Genomic DNA, 13,769 nt, shown 5'->3' on the forward strand with positions numbered 1-13,769 from the left:
TTCCTTACCATCTGAGCCACCAGGGAAGCCTGAAGTATTGGAAGGAATAATAATTACATTAAATGTAAATAATCTAAAGACACAAAATAAAAGGCAAAAAATCTCAGACTGGTTTAAAAATAAAGCAATACCCAACTACATGCTGCCTACAAGAATCTTATTTTAAATATAAGGACACAGATTGGTTCAAAATAGAATGATGGGAAAAGACATACCATGTTAACAACAACATAAAGCTGGAGGGACTCAATATAAAGCAAAGTAATTTTCAGAGCAAAGAATATTTCCAGGGATAAAGATTCATAAAAATATTCATTTTAAAAAATATTCATAAAAATTAAATGAATCAAGAGGGTGTAATAATCAAGAGGACATATTAATTTGTATACACATAAGAACAGAGCTTCAAAATATATGAAACAAAAACTTAGAGAAAGGGAGAAATAGACAAATGCACAATCACAGCTAGAATATTTAACATATCTATTTTAATAATTGATACAAAACTAGAGAAATAGAATCAGTAGGGTAGAGTATCTCAGAATTATACTGTCAACCACTTTAATCTATTTGACATTTATAGACTATTACCAGTTAACAACTGCAGAATACACGTTCATTTCAAATGTACAGGGAATGAATACCAAGACAGACAATAGCAGGACTATAAGCAAGTCTCTATAGATTTCAAAAGACTAAAACTTTACGGAGAATATTCTCTGACCACTACAAATTAGAATTCCACAAAAACAAAAACACCGATTATACAGAAAATAATTCACCTCTTTGAAGCAATGGATCAAAAAATTAAGAATATTGGAAAATATTTTGAATGAAATGTCATCTAAAGTACCACATACCAAAATTTGTGGGATGTAACTAAAGTTGTATGTACTTAAAGGTATTTAAAGCATCAGTTGATTATTAGAAAACAAGAAAGCTCTCAAATTCAGTATAAAAGTTTCAATCTACCAAATTGGAAAAGGAGTGGTAAATTAAATTCAAAATAAATGGAAAGAAGAGAACAAAAATATGGGAAGAAATAAAATAGAAAGACAATAAAGAAAATCAATAAAATCTAAAATTCATCCTTGAAAAGATTAATACATTTAATCAACCTCTTGCCAGACTGATAATAGAGAGAGACGGAGAGAGGATACACAAATTACTAATATCAGGGGTAACAGGAGGATCATGAGTATATATAATATGGGCATTAAGAGGATAGTAAGGGAGTATTACATACAACTTTACATCAATGAGCTATAAAATTTAGATGAAATTTAAAAATTCCATAACAGAACACTATCGAAGCTTACCAAATTAAAAATAAATATCTGATATGATCTTATGGTCAGCTTCAAATCATAGCCTTACCACTTAACCCTTAGTTCTGAGACTTTGAGTAGTTCTTAAACACTCTTTGTTCCATACTTCTTACATGTAAAATAAATATGATAATACTGACAGGAGTACCAAAGTATAATCAAGCTCATAACTCTAGAATTTATGCCAAAGCATAAACAAACTCACAACCCTAGAGTTATGAAGAGTAAATGACTTAATGCATATGAACCATTTTAAATATCAAACACTTGGTACACATTAGCTATCAGTACTATTGCTATTATTATTCCTGATCAAAGGGCAAACAAATATTTGGTAATTTTGTGGCACTGAGGGAAAGGCTATTGATAGTACAACTCAAATCATTTTTGCAACCATTTAGTTGGCTAGTCGGCTAACTAGAAAAATGGCTTTCCCCCATGTTGTTTCTTAATATGCCAAGATATCTTGCATTCCTTTTTTATTAAATATCATTACAAGAATAATGCATTCTTTTTTCAGCTGCTGGTAAGGAGTTACTTCCCATTATGTTAGAAGTGTCCCAGCCAGCAGCTCATGGTATTCTTAGCTGAGGAGTATATTTTATGACTTCTTTATGGTGTTCTCTGAAAATTAACAAGGTGACTACATTAAAATGTTTATTAGTGTGTTTATGCTTTGGCACTCCTGTTAGACTTCTATTTAATTTCAAAAAGGGATAATGATTGGGAGGACGGTTTCGTACAAACAGATAATGTGAATGGCAAAGGAAACTAAGTATTTTAATAGGCTGCAGATGCCCTGAGTACTGTGGAAATGCTGCCTCTGACACCATAAAATGTGAGTCCAGAGATTTCTTAGATTACAAAATTTGAGTTGGATTGTATCTGTGAGGTTGTTTTTACTTATTGCTCATTTTACAGGTGTGGAAAGGAACCAAGAAAAAGAGAAGTTCAGAAACTTATTCAAAGTCAGATCTCAAAACAAGTTCTTGGACCTCTTGACTCACAGTCCAATCTTTTCCACTATGCCAGTTTTCCTCTCTTGTTGATTTTCCTTTCCTGAATGATAGTCCCTAAGCTTGCAGCTGAATTTACTTTTCCACAGCTCAAACAGACTATTCATTCAGAAGTGTTTCCATTAATCATTAAAATAGTTGATTGAGGCTTAAGCCCAATATTATTCTGTTTAAACTATTTTGCATTTACCTAACTAATCCCCCTTCTGAAAGAACAGAACTCCAAGTTACTTATAATAGACAGTTTCCAAACTTTATTAGTGCATAACTAAGCCATCAATAAGCAACCAAGGAAGTATGTGAGATTTCTATCAACAATTATCTCCTTAAGGCGAATTGGAAATTATTTCTCAAAGATTTTGAGTTCAATTACTCTGATTTCACCTGAAAGAGTAGTCAAGATAGTTCACTTGCACCACTTAATCTGTTTAACTCCAGAAATGAATTTTATATATGGTCGACCTTGAGGCAAGTCATTCAGTTTGGAAAACCTTTGATAGAGAGTTTAGGAAACTTTACCTCTTCACAGGATCAAACAACTACAAATTGAAGACTTCTCAAAAATATGTAGAATATGCCGACCTAGAAAACAAATCTAATAAATTTAAGTATGGGGTAGGGGAAGGGAGTGAATAACCAATATTATACTCAGTGTTCTCAGCTAAGAAAGCTTTATCCACATATGGAGCACACTATGTTTCAAGGCCTAAAATTAAGGTTTAATATTATATGCTGCCTTGATGCCTGGTGACATTGGCAGGGCTTCATAACGCCTACTACAGGCAGGTCATCTTCCTCACTCTTCTGCCAAGCACAAGTCCCCCTGCCCAAACAATCTTCCTTATCAAGTAGATCAAGTAGTCCTTTCTTATCCCTGAGTAGCAGTTTCAGTTCCCTTTCAGCCTGCAGAATTATCCAAACAAGGTAATCACAGCCTCTGGGAATCAGGCAGCACCCTCACTAATGTTATCATGAACGCTGCCGACCACAGCTCCTGGCTGTTCACCCTGTCCCCAAGGACAACCCTCCTGTGGCCCAGCACCGTGTGCCATGTCCTCTCCCCAGGCCATGGGTACATGTGACCAGAAAACTGCTGTGATCTCATCTGCCCGATGTTGGGTGTCACATGTAGGGCTTTCCGCATAACCCTGGGGCTGGACTCCCTCTAACAATGGAGTGAATAGGTGGTGACTGAAATACACACGTGAATGGCTCTGATTTGTTGCAGGTGAGCCCAGCTGAAAGCGGAGAGCCCAGTGGGCTGGTCCTTTTCCACACTATCTGCACTTGCTTGGCTCAGGGACCGCTTTTAAAGGTATGAAACCACTAAAATTATAAACCAAACCTTTTATAATTCGCATCCTTTTTCAGTGGGAGGCTAGCTATTTTCCATTTCAGATGACAACAAGAACCAAGGAAATGAATGAAATGCTAAATGAGATTACACAGAGAAAGTGCCAGGTGTTAAACACTTTACTGGATATGCTTCATTATCATCTAAAAAAGGACAGATTATCATTTTTAATTTGATGCAAGAAAAAGAATAGTAAATGATTTCACATGGATTTTAATACAACGATGATACCATAATGACAAGATAATTTTTACAAAACACTTATAGGAGATTTATAGGTTAAGATAGCAAACTTAAAAACAGATTTATATCCTCCTGATATAATCTTACCTCCGAGTAACATATATATGATATATATAAAATCTTAACTCCTGACATATATCTTACCTCCTGAGAACTCACTGAAACAATAGTAAAGGAATAAGTATAAACTAACAACAGAAAAAAAAAGATTGAGAATGGGGCCATGAGATCAAAAGTAATTTTAATGAATATATAAAATGAATAGCTACATTTTGTTCAGCAAGACAGAGTAGAAGTCACACTCTGAAAAATGAGCAAATGTCTGGAAAGTGACCCAGAGAAAGTGGTAACTCATAACCTACAAGTCAGAGAGAGAGAGAAAGAGAAACATGAGCAAAAGTGAGGAAAAAAAATGAGGGGGATTATTTATGGGTATGGTTTTTCCTGTGGCCATGTATGGATGTGAGAGTTGGACTGTGAAGAAGGCTGAGCACCGAAGAATTGATGCGTTTGAACTGTGGTGTTGGAGAAGACTCTTGAGAGTCCCTTGGACTGCAAGGAGATCCAACCAGTCCATTCTGAAGGAGATCAGCCCTGGGATTTCTTTGGAAGGAATGATGCTGAAGCTGAGACTCCAGTCCTTTGGCCACCTCATGCGAAGAGTTGACTCATTGGAAAAGACTCTGATGCTGGGAGGGATTGGGGGCAAGAGGAGAAGGGGACGACAGAGGATGAGATGGCTGGATGGCATCACTGACTCGATGGATGTGGGTCTGGGTGAACTCCGGGAGTTGGTGATGGACAGGGAGGCCTGGTGTGCTGTGATTCATGGGGTCGCAAAGAGTCGGACACGACTGAGCGACTGATCTGATCTGATCTGATTTATGGGTCTGCAAAAAGGATTTTATGATCCTACACTCACTTTCAACTAACAGGGAATGATACAACTGAAAACCAAGAAAAGAATTACATCTCTGTCTGGCTGGAATGGGAGAAGGCAATGGCACCCCACTCCAGTACTCTTGCCTGGAGAATCCCATGGACAGAGGAGCTGGTAGGCTGCAGTCCATGGGGTCATTAAGAGTCAGACACGACTGAGCAACTTCACTTTCACTTTTCACTTTCCTGAATTGGAGAAGGAAATGGCAACCCACTCCAGTGTTCTTGCCTGGAGAACCCCAAGGATGGGGGAGCCTGGTGGGCTGCCATCTATGGGGTCTCACAGAGTCAGACAAGACTGAAGCGACTTAGCAGCAGCAGCAGCAGCATAGCTGGAATGTGAAGTCAAATGGGCCTTAGGAAGTATCACCTCAAACAAAGCTAGTGGAAGTGATGGAATTCCAGTTGAGCTATTTCAAAACCTAAGAGATGATGCTGTGAAAGTGCTGCACTCAATATGCCACCAAATTTGGAAAACTCAGCAGTGGCCACAGGACTGGAAAAGGTCAGTTTTCATTCCGATCCCAAAGAAAGGCAATGCCAAAGAATGCTCAAACTATTGCACAATTCACTCACCTCACACGCTAGTAAAGTAATGCTCAAAATTCTCCAAGTCAGGCTTCAGCAATACGTGAACTGTGAGCTTCCAGATGTTCAAGCTGGTTTTAGAAAAGGCAGAGGAACCAGAGATCAAATTGCCAACATCTTCTGGATCATCAAAAAAGCAAGAGAGTTCCAGAAAAACATATATTTCTGCTTTCTTGACTATGCCAAAGCCTTTGACTGTGTGGATCACAATAAACTGTGGAAATTTCTGAAAGAGATGGGAATACCAGACCACCTGATTTGCCTCTTGAGAAACCTGCATGCAGGTCAGGAAGCAGCAGTTAGAACTGGACGTGGAACAACAAAGTGGTTCCAAATAGGAAAAGGTGTATTATGTCAAGGCTCTGTATTGTCACCCTGCTTATTTAACTTATATGCAGAGTACATCATGAGAAACTCTGGGCTGGAGGAAGCACAAGCTGGAATTAAGATTGCTGGGAGAAATATCAATAACGTCAGATATGCAGATGACACCACCCTGTGGCAGAAAGTGAAGAGGAACTCAAAAGCCTCTTGATGAAAGTGAAAGAGGAGAGTGAAAAAGTTGGCTTAAAGTTCAACATTCAGAAAACTAAGATCATGGCATCCAGTCCCATCACTTCATGGCAAAAAGATGGGGAAACAGTATCAGAGTTTATTTTGGGGGGCTCCAAAATCACTGCAGATGGAGATCACAGCCATGAAATTAAAAGACGTATACTCCTTGGAAGAAAAGTTATGACCAATATAGACAGCATTATAAAAGCAGAGACATTACTTTGTCAACAAAGGTCTGTCTAGTCAAGGCTATGGTTTTTCCAGTGGTCATGTATGGATGTGAGAGTTGGACTATAAAGAAAGCTGAGCACTAAAGAATTGATGCTTTTGAACTGTGGTGTTGGAGAAGACTCTTGAGAGTCCCCTGGACTATAAGGAGATCCAACCAGTCCATCCTAAAGGAGATCAGTCCTGGGTGTTCATTGGAAGGACTGATATTGAAGCTGAAACTCCAATATTTTGGCCACCTGATGCAATTAGCTGACTCATTTGAAAAGATCCTGATGTTCCAAAGATTGAAGGCAGGAGGAGAAGGGGACAACAGGGGATGAGATGGTTAGATGGTTTCACCAACTCAATGGGCATGAGTTTGAGTAAGCTCTAGGAGTTGGTAATGGAAAGGAAGGCCTGGCGTGCTGTGGTTCATGGGGTCGCAAAGAGTTGGACACGACTGAGCGACTGAACTGAACTGATGGCTGTGTCAATCCTAAAGGAAATCAATCATAAATATTCATTAGAAAGACTGATGATGAAGCTAAATCTCGAAACCTTTGGCTACTTGATATGAAGAGCCAACTCATTGGAAAAGACCTTAATGCTGGGAAAGATTGAGAACAGGCAGAGAAGAGGACAATAGAGGATGAGATGGTTGGATTGCATCATTGACTCAATGGACATAAGTTTGAGCAAACACTAGAAGATGGTGAAGGACAGGGAAGCCTGGCATAGGGTCGCAAATAGTTGAACACGACTGAACAACAATGTTGGTTGTGTCTATGTCTTTTAAATTAATACTTTCTAGGATGTGGCATGTACCCTCAATCTAAAATTTCTTTGAGTCCCAAATAAGTTTTACCATTTTTCATAATATTGTACCTTCCAGTAGATATCAGTCACTTGTAGCTATTTAACACCTTTTAATGATCTTCCCTGGTGGCTCAGATGGTAAAGAATCCACCTGCAATGAGGGAGACCTAGGTTCGAACCCCAGATTGGGAAGATCCCTTGGAGAAGGGAACAGCTACCCACTCCAGGATTCTTGCCTGGAGAATTCAATGGACAGAGGAGCCTGACAGTCTACAGTCCAAACTCTTGGAGATAGTGAAGGACAGGGAAGTCTGGTGTACTACAGTCTATAGGGTTGCTAAGAGTCAGATATGACTGAACAACAGTGATGGTTATATCCATATCTTTTGAGTTAATACTTTCTGGGATGTGGCATGCACCTTCAAGGCATGCACCTTCAATCTAAAATTTCTTGTAGTCTCAAATTTTATCATTTTTTGTATTATTGTACCTTCCAGTAGATATTGGTGACTTGTAACTATTTAACATCTTATACAGAGAAGGCAATGGCACCCCACTCCAGTACTCTTGCCTGGAAAATCCCATGGACGGAGGAGCCTGGTAGGCTGCAGTCCATGGGATCACTAAGAGTCGGAGACGACTGAGCGACTTCACTTTCACTTTTCACTTTCATGCATTGGAGAAGGAAATGGCAACTCACTCCAGTGTTCTTGCCTGGAGAATCCCAGGGATGGGGGAGCCTGGTGGGCTGTCGTCTATGGGGTCGCACAGAGTCGGACACGACTGAATCGACTTAGCAGCAGCAACATCTTATAATACTGTCAATAAATTTTGGTAATTTTCCACAGTGTGCCTTCCACCCTCCAAGTTAGAAATCAAAATAGTGAGAGAAGGAGCTGATATTCTGGCAGGCATGGTATTAGAGACATAGCATTCTCAGGGCATAGCAGGGCAGAGAATCTTTTATTCCTTTCCTTAAATAGTGGTGCTGGTGCCATCTGTACCATAAAAACGCCTCTGTGCTTAAGCACCATTCTTAGCTGTGGAGCTTCAGAAAATGGTCATGAGTGGCAAAGGTGGAAGTGGTTAATCAGCCACATTTTTGCTAGAGAAGTCCCCAAGTTTTCCTTGGGTACTATGTTTATCCCCATAGATTCATAGGCTAGCTTCCTAGCCATACCACAAATATTCCGCCAAATACATTTTAATAAATCCTCTTACTTTAGCTAGGCAGAGGGAATTCTGTTGTTTTCAGGAAGCATGACCAACATATGTTTCCATATATTCTATTTTCTCCTTACGACAATCTTACCATTAGAATGTATGGTCTTCTAAATCATTCATGTTTTTTTATCAGTATAATCACAATTTTATTTCTTTGTACTTCTGTACTTTCTTAAGATTTCACATTTCTTTACTTATTCCAGAATATGAACTTGGAGGTCATTTTAATTTTTTTATTTTTCCATTTCAATTTAAAATGTTGAAATCATGTTTTATTTTTCTCCTAAAGGCCTTTATGGTCTCTAATCATAATATCTTTAAAGTACATAGTACTCTTAATGTTTCTTCCAAAGGGTGGCCAAGATGGCAGAGTAGTAAAATCTTGAGCTCACCTCCACCCACTCATACCAAAATTAGAAATATTTATAGAGCAACTATTGATGAGAAAGATCAGAAGACTATTAAAAAAAAAAAAACTTATAGAACTAAAGATATAAAGAAGGAACCACAACAATATGTGTAGGAAGGACAGAAAAACAGTATAGTACATAGAAAACCCTAAAGACTCCACCAGAAAATTACTAGAACTAATCAATGATTATAGTAAAGTTGCAGGATATAAAATCAACACACAGAAATCCCTTGCATTCCTATACACTAATAATGAGAAAACAGAAAGAGAAATTAAGGAAACAATTCCATTCACCATTGCAACGAAAAGAATAAAATACTTAGGAATATATCTACCTAAAGAAACTAAAGACCTATATATAGAAAACTATAAAACACTGGTGAAAGAAATCAAAGAGGACACTAATAGATGGAGAAATATACCATGTTCATGGATTGGAAGAATCAATATAGTGAAAATGAGTATACTACCCAAAGCAATTTATAGATTCAATGCAATCCCTGTCAAGCTACCAACAGTATTCTTCACAGAGCTAGAACAAATTAAAAAAAAAAAAAAAAGAAACCATACCTCTGGGCAGGTGACCCATAAATGCAAGGATAATTACCATTGCTGAGATTCTCCTCAAGGTGCAAGGGATGAGCCCTACATCAAGTCCCCTGGCCTCAGTTCCTGCACTGGGAAGATGAACATTCAGAATGCGTGTCTTTGAAGGCCAGCAAGACTTACTTTCAGATATGGCTGTGGGAAATAGAAACTCCACATTAAAGGCTGCACATAAAATCTCATGTGCTCTGGGACCGGGCAGACGACAGCAATTTGCAAGGATTTCTGGGTCAGAACCACTTACTGATCTTGGAGAGCCTCCTGGAGAGACAAAAGGCAATAGCAGCTGTCCCTGGGGACACTGACAGTAGTCATAGCCATTTGGGGGAGCGTGTTCTAAATGAGAACGGTGCTGGCAAGTGCCACTTTGGCATCCTTCCTCTGACTTATTAATGCCAGGATCTAGCTCCACATACCATCAGTCCAACACAAGCTTTGGGACACCCTGAGTCCTCCTGACAGCTGTGTCAGATAATGACTCTGCATCAAGTCAACACCATCATTGGGACCCCCCAGGGTTGGGCAACCAGAGATCTTGGGACCTGGCTTTATCCACCAGTGGGCCAAGACTAGACTTGGGACCCCTTGGGTCTCAGCAACCAGCTATCTCATGACCTGACTCTTCCTGCAAGCAGCCAGCAACCTCCACAAAAAGCAAAGGCTGACTACCAACTGGACCAGGGGCCAGCTACACCTACCAGACTGCCTGAAGTAATTAGCCTGCCACAATAGAAGGACCCATGCAGCCCACATAGGAAGAACCCCTAGAACATATAGCTCTGGTGACCAGAGGGGAGTGTGCTGCTGTAATGCACAGAACATCACCTACAAAAGGCCATTGCAAAAGTGGGAAATGTAAACAACTCATCAAGTACATAGAAATAAAAATAGAAAATTAGGCAAAATGAGGCAGCAGAAGCATTTTTTCAAAACAAAGAAGAAAGATAAAACTACAGAGAAAGAACTAAGTGAAGTGGAGATATGCAATCTATCTAATAAAGAGTTCATAAAAGTAATGATCACAAAGATGTTCAAAGAACTTGGGAAAAGATTTGATGAGCAGAGTGAGAAGCTAAAATATTTTAGCAAACAGAAAATATAAAAAAGAACCAAATAGAAATGAAGAATAACTGAAATTAAAAATAAATTAGAAGGAATCAAAACTATATTAGACAATACAGAGGATCAGTGAGATAGAAAACAAATTAGTGGAAAGCATTGAAGTTGAACATAAAGAAGAAAAAAATAAAAATAAATTAGGATTCTGTAAGATACCTGTGCAGAGAAGACAATAGCACCCCACTACAGCACTCTTGCCTGGGAAATCCCATGGACGGAGGACCCCAGTAGGCTGCAGTCCATGGGGTCACTAAAAGTCGGACACGACTGAGTGACTTCACTTTCACTTTTCACTTTCATGCATGGGAGAAGGAAATGGCAACCCACTCTAGTGTTCTTGCCTGGAGAATCCCAGGGATGGGGGAGCCTGGTGGGCTGCCGTCTATGCGGTCACACAGAGTCAGACACGACTGATGGGACTTAGCAGAAGCAGCAAGATATGTGTGAGACAATATTAAGTGTGCTAATTTACATTATAAAGGTCTTAGAAGGAGAACAGAGAGAAGCACAGAAAATATAGTTGAAGACATAATAGCTGAAAACTTCCCTAAATAGGGAAAGGAGCAGACACCCAAGTCCAGGATACACAGAGTCCCAAATAGAATCAACCTAAAAAGGACCAAGACACACTGTAAGTAAAATGGCAATAAATAAATAAAGAGAGAATATTAATGTGGCAAAGAGAAAGCAACAAGTTATATCCAAGGAAACCCTCATAAAGTTATCAGTTGACTTTTCAGCAGAAACTCTGCCAGACAGAAAGAGTGGCACAATATAATCCAAAGAGATAAAAGGGAAAAACTACAACCAAGAATAGTCTAGCTGGCAAGGCTGTCATTTAGATTTGATGGCGAGATCAAAAGTTTCACAGACAAGCAAAATCTAAGAGTTCAGCACCAACAAATCAGCTTTACAATAAATATTAAAAGGACTTCTCGAAGTAGGGGAAAAAAAAAGGTCAGAACAGGAAAAATGAAAGTTGTGAAAGGAAAAATACCATTGGTAAAGCAAATATTCAGTAAAGGTAGTTAATCAATCATGTATAAAGCTACTAGGAAGGTTAAAAGGTTAAAAGGAATAAAATCATCTATGTCCACAATAAGTAGTTAAGAGATTCACAAAATAAAACATGTAAAATATGATATCAAACACAGTCAATGGGCAGGGGGCAATAAAAATATAGGGTTGTTAAAATGCATTTGAACTTGAGAGATCAGCACTTTAAAATAATCACACACACAATAGAGAGAGAGCGATTGATGTATAGAGATACAGGTATAGATATAGATCGCTATATATAAACCTCATGGTAACCATAAGCCAAAAATCTGTAATATAATAGATACACAAAAGAAGGTAAATGAATCGAAACATAGTATTAAAGGCAACCATCAATTCAGAAGGGAAGAGGGCAAAAGAATGAAAAAAGAAAGAACAACAAAAAAAAATCCAAAACAATTTTTAAAATGGCAAAAAAGTACATATCTATCAATAATTAAATGTAAATGGACTAAATGCTCCAATCAAAAAGGCATATAATAGCTAAATGGATACAAAGACAGGGCCCACATATTTGCTGTGTATAAGAGATACACTTCAGATCTAAAGACATGCATATGGATTGAAAGTGAGGACATGGAAAAAAGTATTCCACGTAAACAAAAATTAAAAGAAATCCAAAGTAGACATACTTTTATCAGGCAAAATAGCCTTTAAAAGACAAGGATGGGCATTATATAATGAGCAAAGGCAATCCAAGAAAAAGATGACAGTTGTCATATATATGCACCCAACATAGATGCAAATAAATACATAAAGCAAATATTGATAGACATAAGGGAAGAAGCTGACAATAACACAGTAATAGCAGGGAACTTTAACACCCCACTTATAAATAGACAGATTATCCAGACAGAAAATCTATAAGGAAACATCAGCCTTAGATGACACATTAGATCAGATTAGTAATCAACTACAAGGGGAAAAAAATGCAGAAAACCACAAATACATACAGCAGAAATCCACAAACAACATAATACTCAACAACAGCAGATCACTAAAGAAATCAAAGAAACCAAAAAATACCTGTAGACAAATGAAGATGAAAACACAATGATCTAAAATCTATGGGACACAGCAGTAACAGTTCTAGAAAAGTACAGAAATGCAAGCCTCAGTAAACAAGAAAAAAATCTCAAATAACTTTTATTATTATAAAATAATAATCTTATACCTAAAAGAACTAAAGAAAGATGAATAAATGACTGAAAGTAGTAGAAGGAAACAACTTATAAACATTAGAGCCAAAATAAATGAAATAGAAACTAAAAAACTCTAGAAAGCATCAAAGAAACTAAGAGCTGGCTCTTGACAAAGAGAAATGAAATCGATAAGCCTTTAGCCAGGCTTATCAAGAAAAAAAAAAAGGAGGGCTCAAATCAATGAAATCATAAATTAAAAGGAAAAAAGTATGGAGATTGCTCAAAAATCAAAAACAAAGCTACCATATGATCCAAAAATACCACACCTGGGTATTATTCAATAAAATAAAAACTTGAAGCAAGCATGAATAGATGAGAAGTGACATAAATATAATGGAATAGTAGCCATAAAAAAAGATGAAATGTAGCCACTTGTGAAAACACAGATGGACCTAGACAATAATATACTAAGTAAAATAAGTCAGACAGAGAAAGACAAATACTAAATGATTTCACTTATATGTGGAACTTAAAAAACAAACATGTTAACCATGGTTAACCATCAGATCATATCAGATCAGATCAGTCGCTCAGTCATGTCCTACTCTGCGACCCCATGAATCACAGCACATCAGGCCTCCCTGTCCATCACCAACTCCCGGAGTTCACCCAGACCCACATCCATCGAGTCAGTGATGCCATCCAGCCGTCTCATCCTCTGTTATCCCCTTCTCCTCTTGCCCCCAATCCCTCCCAGCATCAGAGTCTTTTCCAATGAGTCAACTCTTCCCATGAGGTGGCCAAAGTATTAGAGTTTCAGCTTTAGCATCATTCCTTTCAGAGAACCCCCAGGGCTGATCTCCTTCAGAATGGACTGGTTGGATCTCCTTGCAGTCCAAGGGACTCTCAAGAGTCTTCTCCAACACCACAGTTCAAAAGCATCAATTCTTCAACGCTCAGCCGTCTTCACAGTCCAACTCTCACATCCATACATGACCACAGGAAAAACCATAGCTTTGACTAGACGAACCTTTGTTGGCAAAGTAATGTCTCTGCTTTTGAATATGCTGTCTAGGTTGGTCATAACTTTCCTTCCAAGGAGTAAGCGTCTTTTTATTTCATGGCTGCAGTCACCATCTGCAGTGATTTTGGAGCCCA

Source organism: Bison bison, unplaced genomic scaffold (genome assembly GCF_000754665.1).
Source record: "Bison bison bison isolate TAMUID 2011002044 unplaced genomic scaffold, Bison_UMD1.0 scf7180017864460, whole genome shotgun sequence".
Classification (NCBI taxonomy): domain Eukaryota; kingdom Metazoa; phylum Chordata; class Mammalia; order Artiodactyla; family Bovidae; genus Bison; species Bison bison.